We start from the raw sequence: 15,958 nt of genomic DNA, 5'->3' as shown, positions 1-15,958 counted from the left end.
CTAGCTTTAAAGAGTTCTACTAAGATGAAGTGGATGAATACTAATGGCTAGCATTTAGTGAGAGTTTGCTCCAGTTTAGACTGTGTTAATCACTTAATGTGCATCACCTCATTTAATCCTCAAAGTAATCTTATTAGGCACTCTTATTAAATAACCTGTCCATGGTCATACATTGAATTAGTAGAACTGGATTCTTTAACTCCACAGCTGTCGCTCCTGGCTTTCAGAACTCTGACTGTGTGAACTTGAACATATAACTAACCTATTCCAAACCTTGGTTTTTCTTAGAAAATGACAGTACTAGTGTTTCATATGGCCATGGTGGAGTTCCCATGAAACGATGCTTACAGAGAGTGTTTTTAAAACTTTTGGTCCCATTCATTCTGGTCTATAGACTCAATTTAATGGTAATATAACCAGCATTTTAAAAAATGAAATCAAATACATCTGGCAAGGGTAGGTACTGTTAATGAAAATTCTGTCCCAGCAATACACATACACCCCAGTGTGCATTATGTGGTCAAATATAATTTTATTTTAAATATGGAAATTGGTCAGTGATAGAAAACATTCAGCCCAGTGCCTGGTAGGTAGAAAACCTTCAACGTGAAGTAGAGATTGATATTATTAATTTTATTTATATTATTAATAATAATTATTATTAATAATAATTATAATAATTAATTATAATTATTTAATGAAAACTGTTTCATCTTCCTGTCTGAGCTGTTAAAGATTTAAAACTACTATGACTTTTTGGATGAAAAATTTACTAATTACAGTTTCAAAAGATGATCTAAAAATGGTTATTAAACAATTTTCATAACTATATTAAGGTTTTCACAGAGAAACAGGAATGACACTGTTTCTAGTGCCCTGGAGAAAAGCAGAAAATGAAATGGTTTTCACCACTTGTGCTTCCTTCCCCTAGGAAGCCTTTTTTGTTGTTGTTTTCAGACAGTCTCGACCTGTCACTCAGGCTGGAGTGTAGTGGTGTGATCTCGGCTCACTGCAACCTCCACCTCCAGGGTTCAAGTGATTCTCCTGCCTCAGCCTCCCGCGTAGCTGGGACTACAGGCGTGCGCCACCGCACCCGGCTAATTTTTGTACTTTTAGTAGAGATGGGGTTTTACCATGTTGGTCAGGCTGGTCTCGAACTCCTGACCTCAGATGGTACTCGTGCCTCGGCCTCCCGAAGTGCTGGGATTACAGGTGTGAGCCACCGCACCTGGATGGAAGGCTTTATACCTGGATGGTAAATGCCAGCCAATGGCTCTCACCTGGGACCAGATACAGGTATAAATGGAAGAGATTTTTCAAATTAATGAACTATCCCTTCCAAGAGCTTCTGGTTAGGAGGCTGCAGAATACTAAACAAAGAATCTTTAAGCAAAGACTGCGGTTAAGACATAATGAAGCAACTCGGGAGGGACTCTGACTTGGAAATGTCCCTTTCTTTTCTGCCATTTAATAATTCATTGATATTCTTTGTTTTAATGTCATATGACCAGAGTGAAAGTGCTGGGACAACTCTGTCCAATTAACATTTTTCATTTAATTGAAATGATGAAAGAACACACTAATAAATCCCAAACTTAATTTTACTGCACCTTAAACATTCCATTGACATGATTAGATGGTACTAAAACTCATTCCCATCCAGATCCGAGGGTACGTCCTCTCCTAACCCATCTTTGGGAGAAGACTTCAAGCATGCTCCTCCATTCAGGCTTCTCTTCCGCACCCAGCCTTGGGGAATGATCTCAAACTCACCCATGATGTCAGCAATGGGATTTTAAAAGCAACTCCAAGGTTCTAATTTAGGACAATGAAATTGGCTAGTTCCATGTTCAGCTTAAATTTCACAATTCTTTATTTTCCCTACCTTCATTCATTCCCTCTGCTGTTTCTTACATATCTACCACTCAGAGTGTAATCCTCCTCCCCTCCGAGACTCTGAGATTAGAGACTATGTCTTATTCTCCTCTGTGTCCTTCAGGGAACATAATATTTTGCATATGACAGGTGCTCAAAGTTTCAAAATAAATGATTTTACCTAATGTCTCAAGTTACGATGGAGGTGAAGAAAGAAAAACAGTGAAAAAATGATACGGATAAGTAAGCAATGAGGTATGAAGAACACAACAATCATTTTCTGTCTTGCTCTGTTGCCCAGGCTGGAGGCAGTGGTGTAATCTCAGCTCACTGCAACCTCCACTTTCCAGGTTCAAGCGATTCTCCTGCCTCAGCCTCCTGAGTAGCTGGGATTACAGGCGCCCACCATCATGCCTGGCTAATTTTTGTATTTTCAGTAGAGACGAGGTTTCGTCATGTTGGCCAGGCTGGTCTCGAACTCCTGACCTCAGGTGATCCGCCCGCCTTGGCCTCCCAAAGTGCTGGGATTACAGGCGTGAGCCACTATGCCCAGCCTCTTATGTCACTTAAGAGACTATTTGCAAAACTAACTTCTTTAACAAACATTTTCACTTGTGCTTAACAAATAAGTATTTGTTATTAAGTATTATGTAGGAATCACAATTTTAGGTAGCAGAATATTGATCTGGATATTTAGAAAAGTGAAAAGCAACTTAATTCTTACCTCTGATTCAAGATTAAAGAATGATATAAAAATCTAAGAAAACTATTCCACAGAGAAACAGATTTCAACACATCTGTAACTACAACATTGACAGTCTGTATGTATACATGTATATTGTTGTATGTGTGTTTTGCACTTGTATGTATAACTATTTGCAGTTATTAGATACTTATCACCTGTCTTCTCAACTATCAGACTTCTTATCCTTTCCTCCACATCCTTCCTTCTGTCACCCAGGCTGGAATGCAGTGGCACGATCTTGGCTCACTGTAACCTCTGCCTCCTGGGTTCAAGTGATTCTCGTGCCTCAGCCTCTGGAGTAGCTGGCACTACAAGCATGTGTCACAACACTGGCTACGTTTTGTATTTTTAGTAGAGACAAGGTTTTGCCATGTTACCCAGGCTGGTCTCAAACTCCTGGCCTCAAGAAATCCACTCGCCTCAGCCTTCCAAAGTGCTGGGATTACAGGCATGAACCACTGTGCCCTGCCTACAAGTCCCAATTTAAATCTAATTTAATGACACGGCTTGTATCTTTAATTTCTATTGCCCTGCTGAAGTTTACTGAACACTCAAAGCAAAATAGTCTTCCAAATTAGGAAGTCATTAGAGCTAAACTATAAAATAAATTTGAATTCACAAAAGTAATTAGATTTTAAAATTATGTTCGAGAGTAAATTACTGTAGTAATAAAAAGTCTTACTTCATTTTCACAAATGATGCATAATCTTGTTTGAAAAAAATCTTTACATGGTTCATCTGGGATAGAGCTCACAAGTCTATTGTTTAAACAATGGTTGAAAAACAAACGATGAGCAGAAAAGCCTAGCAATCTTACCACTGGATAAATATATTCTGACTTACAAGTCATTTGAAAAGTACCAAATTCCACTGTTAGAAATTTAATACTCATCTCTCCACCCCTTCTTTGTCCTGGTTGGGGCATAAGGAACCACACAGAATGCAACACATTCTCTCCATTTGAAAGGCTAAGAGTTTCCACACACACTGTTATTCACCTATCACCAATTTCTTGACAACATGCATAGTTGCTGCAGCAAATGTACTTACTTAAACTCTTATTACCATTAGATTCCAAGCCCTGTTGAACCTGCAGTGAATGGTATAGAACCTGTAATATAGGTACTTAGCACACATTGCTGAGATCAACTTTATGCCAGATGATTTTCTATTAATTAGGGATCTAGAACAAGTAAATTGTCCCATGCACATTTACAAAAAGAAACAATTATTCCATAGTATCAACAACAAAAAAGGCTATTGTTTACTCCGAGGAATTAAAATGTTGCATCACAAAATTTCTGATGTGCTCTAAATACCTTTCATTCTTCTGTCATTCTCTTCGAAAGACACTGACAAAGCTGACTTCAAGAACACACCATTGGTGATACCAAAGAGCACCAGGGCAGTGGCTAAAAGTTTGGGGTAGGCAACGATTACTGAGAGAGAACCCCCAGAGAGCACTAACATAATAGAAAAATTACAAAGTGGACTTCATTAAAATTAAACACTGTTCAAACAAAGAAGAAATTAAAGACTTCTGTTCGTGATTAAAGAAATGAAAGGGCAAGCTACCAACTAAGAGAAAATACCCATAACATGTGTATTTGATATAGGATTAGTATCCAGAATATATAAAGAATTACTACAAATCACTAATACAAAGACATACAAACAAATTTAAAATGGACAAAACTCCCAGACACGTCACGAAAACAATGGCTAAGAAAAACATGGACAAGCATTCAAAATCAGTAAGAAAATATAAATTAAAACCACAAGGCCGGGCACGGTGGCTCAAGCCTGTAATCCCAGCACTTTGGGAGGCCGAGGCGGGTGGATCACGAGGTCAGGAGATCGAGACCATCCTGGCTAACACGGTGAAACCCCGTCTCTACTAAAAAATACAAAAAACTAGCCGGGCGAGATGGCGGGTGCCTGTAGTCCCAGCTACTCGGGAGGCTGAGGCAGGAGAATGGCGTAAACCCCAGAGGCGGAGCTTGCAGTGAGCTGAGATCCGGCCACTGCACTCCAGCCCGGGTGACACAGCGAGACTCCGTCTCAAAAAAAAAAAAAAAAAAAAACCACACAACGAGACATCATGTCATACCTACAAAACACCAAATGTTGGTGAGGATGTGGAGCAACTAAAATTCTCACGTATTTCTGACTGCAGTGCAAAAGGGTACACATTCAGGAAACAGTACACTTACAAAGCTAAACACACATCTCCCCTATGACCCAAAAATTCTACTCCTACATAGTGAAGAGAATGAAAACATGTCCGCAGAAAGGTATCTGGAAGAACATTTATAAAAGCTTTTTTGTTTATAACTCCAAACTGGAAAAAACCTAAATTCCATCAACAGGAGTATAGATAAGCTGAATTGTGGGATATTCAAACTAACATAGCATTCACTAATAAAAAGAAACAGGCAATGATATATACAATAGGAATGAAAGCCAAGACACGGTGTTGAGTGACTAAAGACACACTCAAGGAGTATGCGCTCTGTGATTCATTTCTAATGCAGTTCAAGATAAGACTAATCCATAGTGGCAGAAATCAGAGCAGTAGCTGTCTATGGAGAGCGGGGGATTAACTGAAAGGGAGTCAGAGGGAACTTCCTGGAGTGATGGAAATGCTCCATCTTGACTGGGATGTTAGTTACATGGGTCTGTGCACCTGACAAAACTCACCAAATTTATATGCAAGATCTGTTATTTTCACTATATAAAAATTATACTGCAACCATGAAACAAACAAAAAGAAACTATAATGTAATATAACCTGTTGGTTTAGATTAGCATTTCTCAAACTTTTGGTCTTAAGATCAATTAAACTCTTAAAAATTATTGAAGACCCTGGGGCCAGGTGCGGTGGCTCAGACCTGTAATGCCAGCACTCAGTTCGAGACCAGCCTGGCCAACAACTAGAGATGGTGAAATCCCATCTCTACTAAAAATACAAAAATTAGCCGGGCGTGGTGGTGTGTGCCTGTAATCCCAACTACTTGGGAGGCTGAGGCAGGAGAATTACTTGAATATGGGAGGTGGAGGTTGCCAAAATCGTGAGCAGTGAGCCAAAATCGTGCCACTGCACTCCAGCCTGGGTGATGGAGTGAGACTCCATCTCAAAAACAAAACAAAACAAAAAACAAAAAAACCCTTATTGAAGACCCCAAAAGAGTTTTTCTTTCACTTTCATTTCTCTCTCCTTTTTTTTTTTTTTCTTGAGACAGGGTCTTACTTTGTCACCCAGGCTAGAATACAGTGGTATGATCACGACTCACTTGCAGCTTTGGCCTCCCAGGCTCAAGCAATCCTCCTGCTTCAGCCTCCCGAGTAGCTGGGACCACGGGCAAGTGCCACCATACTCAGCTACGTTTTCTTTCTTTTTTGGTAGCAATGGGGTCTCCCTATGTTACCCAGGAGAGTCTCAAATTCCTGGACTCAAGTGATCCTCCCACCTTGGCCTTTCAAAGTGCTGGGATTACAGGCATGAGCCACCGTATCTGGTATAGTTTTCTTTTAATGTGGATTTTATCTATTGTTATTTACCAAATTTTTTTAAAGCTGAAAATAATTTATTATTAATTCATTTAATAAAAGTAAAAGTGATATGTTAACCTAAATAACTGTTTTTTTTTTTTTTTTGAGATGCAGTCTTGCTCTGTCTCCCAGGCTGGAGTGCAATGGCGTGATCTTGGCTCCCTGCAACCTCCACCTCCCAGGTTCAAGTGATTCTCCTGCCTCAGCCTCCTAAGTAGTTGGGATTACAGGCACTCGCCACCACACCCAGCTAATTTTTTGTATTTTTAGTAGAGACAGGGTTTCATCAGGTTGGCCATGCTGGTCTCAAACTCCTGACCTCAGGTAATCCACCCGCCTCGGCCTCCCAAAGTGCTGGGATTATAGGCGTGAGCCACCGCACTCAGCCCTAAATAACATTTTAATAGAAAAAGACTGTATTTTCCAAAACAAAAATAACTTAGAAGAGTAGCACTGTTTTACATTATTGCAATCTTTTAAATGTCTGGATTAAGAAAGGATAACTGCATTCTCATAACTGTTTCTGCATTCAGTCTGCAATTTCTTAAATCAAGTAGTCTATAGTCCCAGCTACTCGGGAGGCTGAGGCAGGAGAATGGCGTAAACCCGGGGGACGGAGCTTGCAGTGAGCTGAGATCCGGCCACTGCACTCCAGCCCGGGCGACAGAGCCAGACTCCGTCTCAAAAAAAAAAAGAAACTTCATTATAAACATTTAAGTGAATGATAGGAAAAAGGCACATTTTTAGTAATATAATGAAAACTGCTGTAACTTTGTTGTCCCCTGAAAGAGCCTTGGGGACCCCCACTCCCCACCACAAGGGTCCAAAATCTTCACTTTCTAGAACCACTGGCAAAGACAGTCAGCAAAAGGGCTTTCCCTTTTCCCAGTACGGATTTAAGAAACTTTGGAACAACGCAGTTAAAAAAAAAAAAAAAAAAAAAAAAAAAAATTCCGGCCCGGTGCAGTGTCTCATGCCTGTAATCCTAGCACTTCGAGAGGTTGAGGTAGGTAGATCACTTGAGGTTAGGAGTTCGAGACCAGCCTGGCCAACATGGTGAAACCTTGTCTCTACTAAAATACAAAAATTGGCTGGGTGTGGTGGCGTATGCTTATAATCCCAGCTACTCGGGAGATTGAGCCATTGCACTTCAGCCTGGGCAACAGAGCGAAACTCCATCTCAGAAAAAAGAAAAAAAATCAATTCATTCTACAAATATTGACTACATTTCAACTACTATAAGGTTTTAAGGATATTAGGAAGCTGGATAAATAAAATATCAAGGAATGTTTATAGTTGAGATACTTCTGTTTCAAAATGTTATTTCATTTCTGGAATCTGCTTCAGAAACTTTTTTTTTTAGACGTATTCTTGCTCTGTCACCAGGCTGGAGTGCAGTGGCGTGATCTCAGCTCACTGCAACCTCCACCTCCTGGATTCAAGTGATTCTCCTGCCTCAGCCTCCTGAGTAGCTGGGACTAAAGGCATGCACCACCACACCTGGCTATTTTTTTTTTTTTTTAAGCATGGATGGGGTTTCACCATGTTGGTCAGGATGGTCTCAATCTCCTGACCTCATGATCCACCCACCTCAGCCTCCCAAGGAGCTGGGATTACAGGCGTGAGCCACCATGACCGGCATTCAAAAACTTTAAAACTCTGGCACTTCTGCTAAGTGGACTTAAAAATACTTGAAATAAATAAGATAGTTTGAAACAAATATGACCTTATTTTAATAAGATAGAATTCAAAAATTTCAACCAACACATTCATCTTTAGTAGTTCACCTGACTGCCTAAAAGTTCGATATGATTTTTCACATTCTCTTAACATTTAAATCTGAGAGCAAATACTGGGTTTTAGTCACACAACTCTCAGAATCTCACCCTAAGTTGATACAATTTGATTTTATCACAATGAAAATGATGCCCGCAAACAAGGGAGAAAATGTTTGCCCTCCAGAGGTGGTAAGATTTATTCCACAGTCTTAAAAATACTATTATTTCTCAGTTGTGTACTATTAATTAAAACTTTAGTTGTAGGCCGGGCGCGGTGGCTCACGCCTGTAATCCCAGCACTTTGGGAGGCCAAGGCAGGCGGATCATGAGGTCAGGAGATTGAGACCATCCTGGCTAACACGGTGAAATGTCGTCTCTACTAAAAATACAAAAAATTAGCCGGGCATGGTGGCGGGCGCCTGTAGTCCCAGCTACTCAGGAGGTTGAGGCAGGAGAATGGCGTGAACCCGGGAGGCGGAGCTTGCAGTGAGCCGAGATCGCACCACTGCACTCCAGCCTAGGCGACAGAGCGAGACTCTGTCTCAAAAACAAAAACAAAAACAAAAAACTTTAGTTGTAATGTATATGAAGATTCAAGACCTTCAAAGTTATATTTGAAATACTTGGTAAGTTTAATATACATAAATCAATGAAAGTATCTAAAATTTACCTATACAATTAAATTCCTGAAATTTGCCTATCCCCATTTCAACAGAAGCAGCATTGAGGCTGGTCTTAAAGAGGCCAATCACTTAAAACTCTTCCTGCATGACTGTTATAATGCACCCTGTACCTAGTTTCACGTTCGAATTCAGACAAATACAGCCATCACAAAGTTCTCTCTGCATATCTGGAATGCCATTCTGAAGCCTAGTATAAAGGAGCACCATATCTTACAGCTTAGTCAGAGATGAGGGTGACTCAACAGCTGGGTATTTAACCTGCTGTTAGACCTCTCCAACTAAAATTAGCCTAGCGTCTTAGAAGCAGGTCAGTACAAGTCTAAGACAAGAGCTCTAAGACTAGTCATATACCATTTTTAGTTACAAATCTTTAAAACAAATCCAATGACTTGGTTTCCTATTTTAAGTTTAATAATTTGATGTGGCCGGGCACAGTGGCTCACGCCTGTAATCCGAGCACTTTGGGAGGCCGAGGCAGGCGGATCACCTGAGCTCAGAAGTTGGAGACCAGCCTGGGCAACATAGTGAAATCCTGTCTCTACTAAAAATACAAAAAAATTAGCCGGGCGTGGTGGCGGGAGCCTGTAATCCCAGAAATCCCAGTTACTCAGAAGTGCAATGGCTTGAACCCAGGAGGCAGAGGTTGCAGTGAGCCAAGATTACACCACTGCACTCCAGGCTGGATGACAGAGTGGAACTGTCTCAAAATGATAATAATAATAATAATAAAATCTGACGTAATTATCTGATATTACTATTTAATTTTGCTAATATTTCCATAACTTAAGATTCTTTTTCATTTTTGATCTTTTAGATTACTTATCTGTAGTCTATGATTGCCACTTAACAAATCTGGCTCTACACAATAAAAAGGTTAGGGTGCTCTTGTTTTACAAGAGGTTTTACTTGTTTTGACTTTAATAAGTTAAAATCATAAGTACACAATTTTAAAGTGATTTTCACAATGGATTTCTAAAATTTAGAATTCGTTGTCAAGCTTCAAGAATGCAGTACATTTTCTGTTTCTCAGTTTATTACCATAACTGAATTAACAGGAATGCTTACAGAATCTTCAATTTGAAAGCAAAAAGGAACTGATGAAAAATTATCTCTGAACCAGGCTTCTAGTTGACTAAGATGATGTCATTTTAGGCAGCTGGATTGCCTTACTATAGGCCTGCTTCACAGTGTTCAGCACAGTCCTGAGGAAGGAAAGATGAAACAGAAAGGCCGACCTTAACCTAGGGACAAAGTCACTATTCTTTGCTCACCTTTATCTCTAAGAATAACTTAGATTTCATGCAACGAGTGCTGGAACAGATGGATGCGAAGTCATTGAAATTAAGTGAAAAGTGAGAGTAGATCATGGTCATTAGGACCTAAAGGAAATGGTCTGAACAACAGAGAGATTAATGCAATACATGGTGAATACTGCACAGATCAGAGCTAACTACTGTCATTCCTAAAGGATTAACTAGGACTCCTGCAGTGTGGAGCTCTCTAAGGAGCAGAGAGGCTTCAAGGTGGTGAGCACACATCTTCTACTAACATCTCTCCACATTCCAAAAAGGGTCCAAAGCTGTCTTATTACTGGTAATTTTGTTGTTTGGGGAGGGGAAAGAAGCCCATCCTGACTGTAATAGAAACCTCCTGGGCTCTCTATTGAGAAAGGTTCTGTCTCAGAACTTGAACCCCTCCAGCTGGATTAGGAGGCTGGTGGTAGCAGTAGGCGGTTTGGTGAGACCTCGAGTTCTCTACTAGAATGTAGGTTTGAACTTTTGATAAAAATTGTTGATCTTTGAATGTAAGTCTGGAGCAAGGCTGTTTTTAATGGGCTGTATGTTATCTGGAACACTGAAGACAAGGATTTCTGATCACCGAAACAAGGGTTTGGGGAAAACGGTGCAAAAAATACTTCACAACAAGAGAAGACAAAAAAGGAAGCAGAGATGGACTGAATAACAGAAATGTCCTTCTGCAAATATGACTGTGTTGCTTTTCATGGCTCTGAACTTTCCAGACTAACTTCCTTTCAAACCACACCTACTTTTTCAGAATAAATATAACAATTTGTTTGTGCTTTGCTTTAGCTATTTCCACAGCCTGATTTAACTTCGTTTGTAAATGATCTGAGATGCTTTTGATTGCTTACCATCAGAGGGATAGAATTTCTAGGAAGGGAGTTGAGTTTCTGGTTCCTTCCTGCTCTGTGATAATAACACATAATATCTCCAGGGTTCTCTGACATGTATGTTATTTTCCCATCTGTTTCCTTTTGGATTGCTCTAAGCATAGTCAACTACCTGTACTGCATAGGACTGCATTCTTCCCCTTTGCTAAAGCAGGGTTTTTTTCTGCTGAGAAAGATTACACTTTGTCCTAAAACATACAATCAGATCTGAAATTTACTACGGTAAAACGGACAACTTATGCTAAACTTCAAATTCTGGCTGAACACTGTGCTGTACCAACATGATACAACAGCAGATTATAGCCCAGACAATGGGAACATACCACATTTTATGCAATCAATGTGTTTTGAAGAGTTGTGTATAAACCAAATTTTTCTAAAGATTCTAAAGCACAAGGCAAACCAACCAACCAACTTTTAAAGGATCTATGTGGTTTTTAAAACAATCACTTCCTTAATTTATTTACCTTGCAATTTTTTATTATTATATATGGTGTTTTCTGAAAGAGGAAAATTCCTCCTAAGCTACCAAGCAAAGCAAATAATACCAAAGAACTCTGTGTCCCCTGAGGCGATTTTCTCCTTTAGGCAAAATTTAGATTGGCACAGCTCCAAAGGAAAACAGATACTTCAGTGTATTTGTAGAGACCAAATCCCTTAAGTCACCAGAAGTCAAGACACCCAATCTATGATTTATTAGAAGATGTGGGCAGAATAAACAGGGTAAGGCAGACCATTAAAAGGCTATGTTACTGTGAAAGGTATTTCCTAGGCACTCAAAATCTTGTGTTCATGTGTGTTGGGAGTGGCAGGGTTGGGGGAAGAGGGTACATCCAAGGGAGTGGCAGGGTTGGGGAAAGAGGGTACATCTTTGGATAAACAGATCGAGATGTCAAGCAAGAATATACATTTTAATAAATATTTAACTGCCTCTTTCTGTTGACATTCTGAGGATTGTGTTTATAAAGTAAACTTGAAATAGAAATTGGATATTTACCTAAGATACTGAAAAAGTCTAGGGATCAAAAGGAGAAAATAATGAGATTTCTGAATGGTGAAAGCAGTATCAAGGGGCCCAGGAATAAATAACAGAGCTTACAGCCTCTCTTCACCTCTTGTTTACATTTGACAATGTAACTTTACAACCAGCTTTGTGGAGACCAGACACACCTGTGTCTTCTCAGTAAAATGAAAAACCCGCCGAGCGAGGTGGCTCACACCTGTAATCCCAGCACTTTGGGAGGCCAAGGCGGGCAGATTGCCTGAGCTCAGGAGTTCAAGACCAGCCTGGGCAACACAGTGAAACCCTGTCTCTACTAAAATACAAAAAAATTAGCCGGGTGTGGTGGTGTGTGCCTGTAGTCCCAGCTACTTGGGAGGCTGAGGCAGGAGAATTGCTTGAACCCAGGAGGCAGAGGTTACAGTGAGCCGAGATTACACCACTGCACTCCAGCCCTGGCGACAGAGCAAGACTGTGTCTCCAAAAAAAAAAGAAAGAAAGAAAAACCATGTTCGTGAATTTTAAAAATATGGGCAATTTTTCTTATTTCACATTTACCAATAGAAAACAATGTTATTCTAAGATCAGTACTTTCATTTCAGCTACCTCTTTCTTCAATTCCAGTTTCAAGGGACAATATAAACTTCCAAAACTCAAAGGTCTTTTCATATAAATTAAAAAGAAGGACAAAAACCATTTTATTTACCCATTTTTGCTTAGGGTTCATTGGCTATTTTGTTTTTTGAAAAGGGGAGGAAAGGTTTCAGCTCTCTTCGAGCAATAAGACTACAAACAACGGTCAATACAGTAGCAATGAACATCCTTACCACTCAGATTGTTATTTCTAAATATTATTTCCCACTAAAATGAAATATAGCTCCTTAGAGAAACAGCTGACTCTATGTCTGGGGCAGGAAACAAACGATGTAAGCCTGAAACATTTTTTTCTTATCAGAAAGCAAGGCAGCTATCAAAGACAGTGAAGTTACTGCCTATAAAAATTACAACTAAAAAAAAAAAAAAAATTACCAAAGAAACCAACAAAGGTCTTGTCAGATGGACACAGAAGCCAACCCAGAGGGGCTTACTCTGACCAAAGACGGGGAAAGATACTGTAATAGATTTAAACAAATCCAATCCCTGGGCTCACATATCACCTTTGTAGGATGCTAGGGAACCAACATATAGATCATTTTGTAAGTAGGTACTAGGAAGTTCTTTATTTCTTGAGACGAGTTTTGCTCTTTTTGTTTTCTTTTTTGAGACAGAGTCTTGCTCTGTCGCTCAGGCTGGAGTGCAGTGGTGTGATCTCAGCTCACAGCAACCTCCACTTCCTGAGTTCAAGCAATTCTCCTGCCTCAGCCTAGTTGAGCATAGTTGAGATTACAGGCACCCACCACCACGCCCAGCTAATTTTTGCATTTTTAGTAGAGACGGAGTTTCACCATGTTGGCCAACTGATCTCAAACTCCTGGCTGGCCTCAAGTGATACACTTGCCTCTCCCTCCCAAAGTGCTGGGATTACAGGTGTGAGCCACTGTACCCCGTCAGAAGCTCTTCTTTATAGATTTTCAGCTAATAAATGTAGAAGGAATGACAGAATTGAAAGACTACTGTTTTGTAGCACCTAAAGAAATAAGGATGAAGACAATGATCAACAACTAAACCATTAGGTGAAAGATGGTCAGGCAACTTTATAATGGATGTGTCAGATTGTCAATGACTAAACCCAAGAATCAATCTCAACATCACAGAAAGAAGAGAATCAGTGAGCAGATGCTGTCTGACTGATGTCATAGGAAGTACCTGTGGTTTGTGTGCCTATGAATTTTGTGCTAAAAAACTGAAACATAAATCTGGCCACACTTCTGTAAATAACCATCAGTCCACAGGAAATTCAGGAGTAGAAGAACATGTGGAATGATACCCCAGAAATACAACCGGAAATATCCAGATGGTAGAATACTCTACATAACAAATGACCAGGTTCCTTGAAAAATAAATGGCAAGAAAAAAATGGGGGAGGGAAGAGGAAATCCAGAGTAAAATGACTTAAGAGACATATAAAACAAAGGCAGTATGTAGAACTTTGGGATCCAATTACTAAATACCATTTTGGATCCAATTACTAAATGACATTTACAAGACAATCGAGAAAATGTGAATACGAACTAAACACTTGATGATAATTAAGAAAGTATTAGTTATGCATAATAGTACTGTGGTTTAGAGGCAAAAAAGACTCCCACTGTTTTAGAGACACATACTGAGTTATTTAAAAGATGAAATGAGTGCTTGCTTTGGCAACACATATACTAAACACTGGAATGATACGAAGATTAGCACGGCCCTTGAACAAGGATAACATGCAAATTCATGAAGTGTCCCATATTTTTGTAGAAATCAGTTCAAGTAATCTGCGTACAATATGGTTTTTGTTTTGTTTTTTTGAGACGGAGTCTCGCTCTGTCACCCAGGCTAGAGTGCAGAGGGGTGCTTTCGGTTCACTGCAACCTCTGCCTCCTGGGTTCAAGAGATTCTCTTGCCTCAGCCTCCTAAGTAGCTGGGATTACAGGCATGCGCCACCACACCTGGCTAATTTTTGTATTTTTTGGTAGAGATGGGGGTTTCACTATGTTGGCCAGGCTGGTATCGAACTCCTGACCTCAGGTGATCCACCCACCTTGGTCTCCCAAAGTGCTGGGATTACAGGCGTGAGCCACGCCACCATGCCTGGCCCAACATAGTGACTATAGTTACTAACAATGTATTATATACTTGAAAATTACTAAAGAGAGTAGAGATTAAAGTGTTCTCACCATAAAAAATAAGCATGTGAGGTATGCATATATTAGCTCAATTCATTCATTATACAATGTGCAGTATACATATTTCAAAACACCATGTTGTACACTACAAATACGCAATTTTTGTTAGTTAAAAAGCTATGTTCTTAAAAAGAATAAAGATAAAATGGTATAGCTTGGATTTGCTTTAAAATTATAGGAGGCTGAGAACAGTGGCTCATGCCTGTAATCCCAGCAGTTTCGGAAGTCAAGGTGGGAGACTCTCTTGAGGCTGGGGGTTCAAGACCAGCCTGGGTAACATAGCAAGACCCCATCTCTGAAAAAAAAAAATTTAATTAGCCAGGCATGCTAGTGACGCCTGAAGTCACAGCTACTCAAGAGGCTGAGGTGGGAGGATCACCTGAGACCCAAGGAGGCTGAGGCTGCAGTAAGCTATAATCACACCACTGTACTCCAGCCTGGGCAATGGGTTGAGACCCTGTCTCACAACAAATAAAAATAAACTGAAACATTGATATGGTGGTTTATAGATGAAACTAAGTTGGGCACATGGTAAATGTTGAGGCTGAATGATGGGAATCAAGGGTTCATTATATTATTCTACTTGTAGGCATGTTTGAAAATTTCCATAATAAAAAGTTTTAGAAATGGGATTTTTCACCTGAAAATATTTTTTATTTATCTTCATACATAAGTTTCTTAGCTCTTTGCTAGTTGGTTGATTTAAGCATAGCCTTACAGATTATGGCTGCCCTAGAAAACTGCTCTCATTCACCCACAATAGTCACTCATCGAGAGTAGATGAGAACAAGCGCTTGCAGTCTGCTGAAAATATGTCTCAGCATCATTTGCTTAGAAAATGCTAGAACTGGAAGCAACTTTGGGGTTTTCCAACTGAGTTTTAAAGAGTCTCAGCCCATCTCCAAAAGAGCAACTCATATCTGCTCTTTACACTAGGGCAGGCACAAGGTGAATATTCTGAGGAAAGATGCCTCACAGTTTCCCAGAGTAATTCCTGGCAATAAGCTGGCAACTCAACTTGGGTTTGTGAAGGTAATTCTCATGAATCTAGACTCACGCTGCCTTGTTTCTTCTTCCTAACATACTTGAAGTGACCCCATGGCCTAGCAGCTTGTTAGTCCTGGATGAGGTTTTCGAATTGGAGCCCTGTTTGCTGGATAACCACTCTAGTCTCCTCCTGCCAGGTTGGCACTCCCTCTCATTTGTTACGTCTCCAAAAGCACTTTTGTGGGAGAGATGGATGTCACATGTAATGAGAGTGGTCTGCTGGTTTTTAGTCCTCTGCTTCAGCTGCTGCCATTCAACT

General features: G+C 40.0%; 1 protein-coding gene and 1 non-coding gene across 8 annotated transcripts in view; one reads left to right on the top strand and one right to left on the bottom strand.

Moving 5' to 3' along the window:
• OSBPL1A (oxysterol binding protein like 1A) overlaps positions 1 to 15,958 on the bottom strand; it is a 225,327-nt gene that overhangs the window by 42,954 nt on the left and 166,415 nt on the right. The gene's annotated exons all lie outside the window — the stretch shown is intronic.
• LOC126941652 (U6 spliceosomal RNA) lies at positions 14,116 to 14,220 on the top strand. The gene has a single exon (XR_007721418.1). It is a non-coding gene; the product is annotated as a U6 spliceosomal RNA (small nuclear RNA).

The sequence above is a fragment of the Macaca thibetana genome, chromosome 18 (genome assembly GCF_024542745.1).
Source record: "Macaca thibetana thibetana isolate TM-01 chromosome 18, ASM2454274v1, whole genome shotgun sequence".
Taxonomy (NCBI): Eukaryota; Metazoa; Chordata; class Mammalia; order Primates; family Cercopithecidae; genus Macaca; species Macaca thibetana.
Note: the sequence above shows the minus strand (reverse complement) of the source record. Positions and strands in the feature narration are given on the sequence as shown.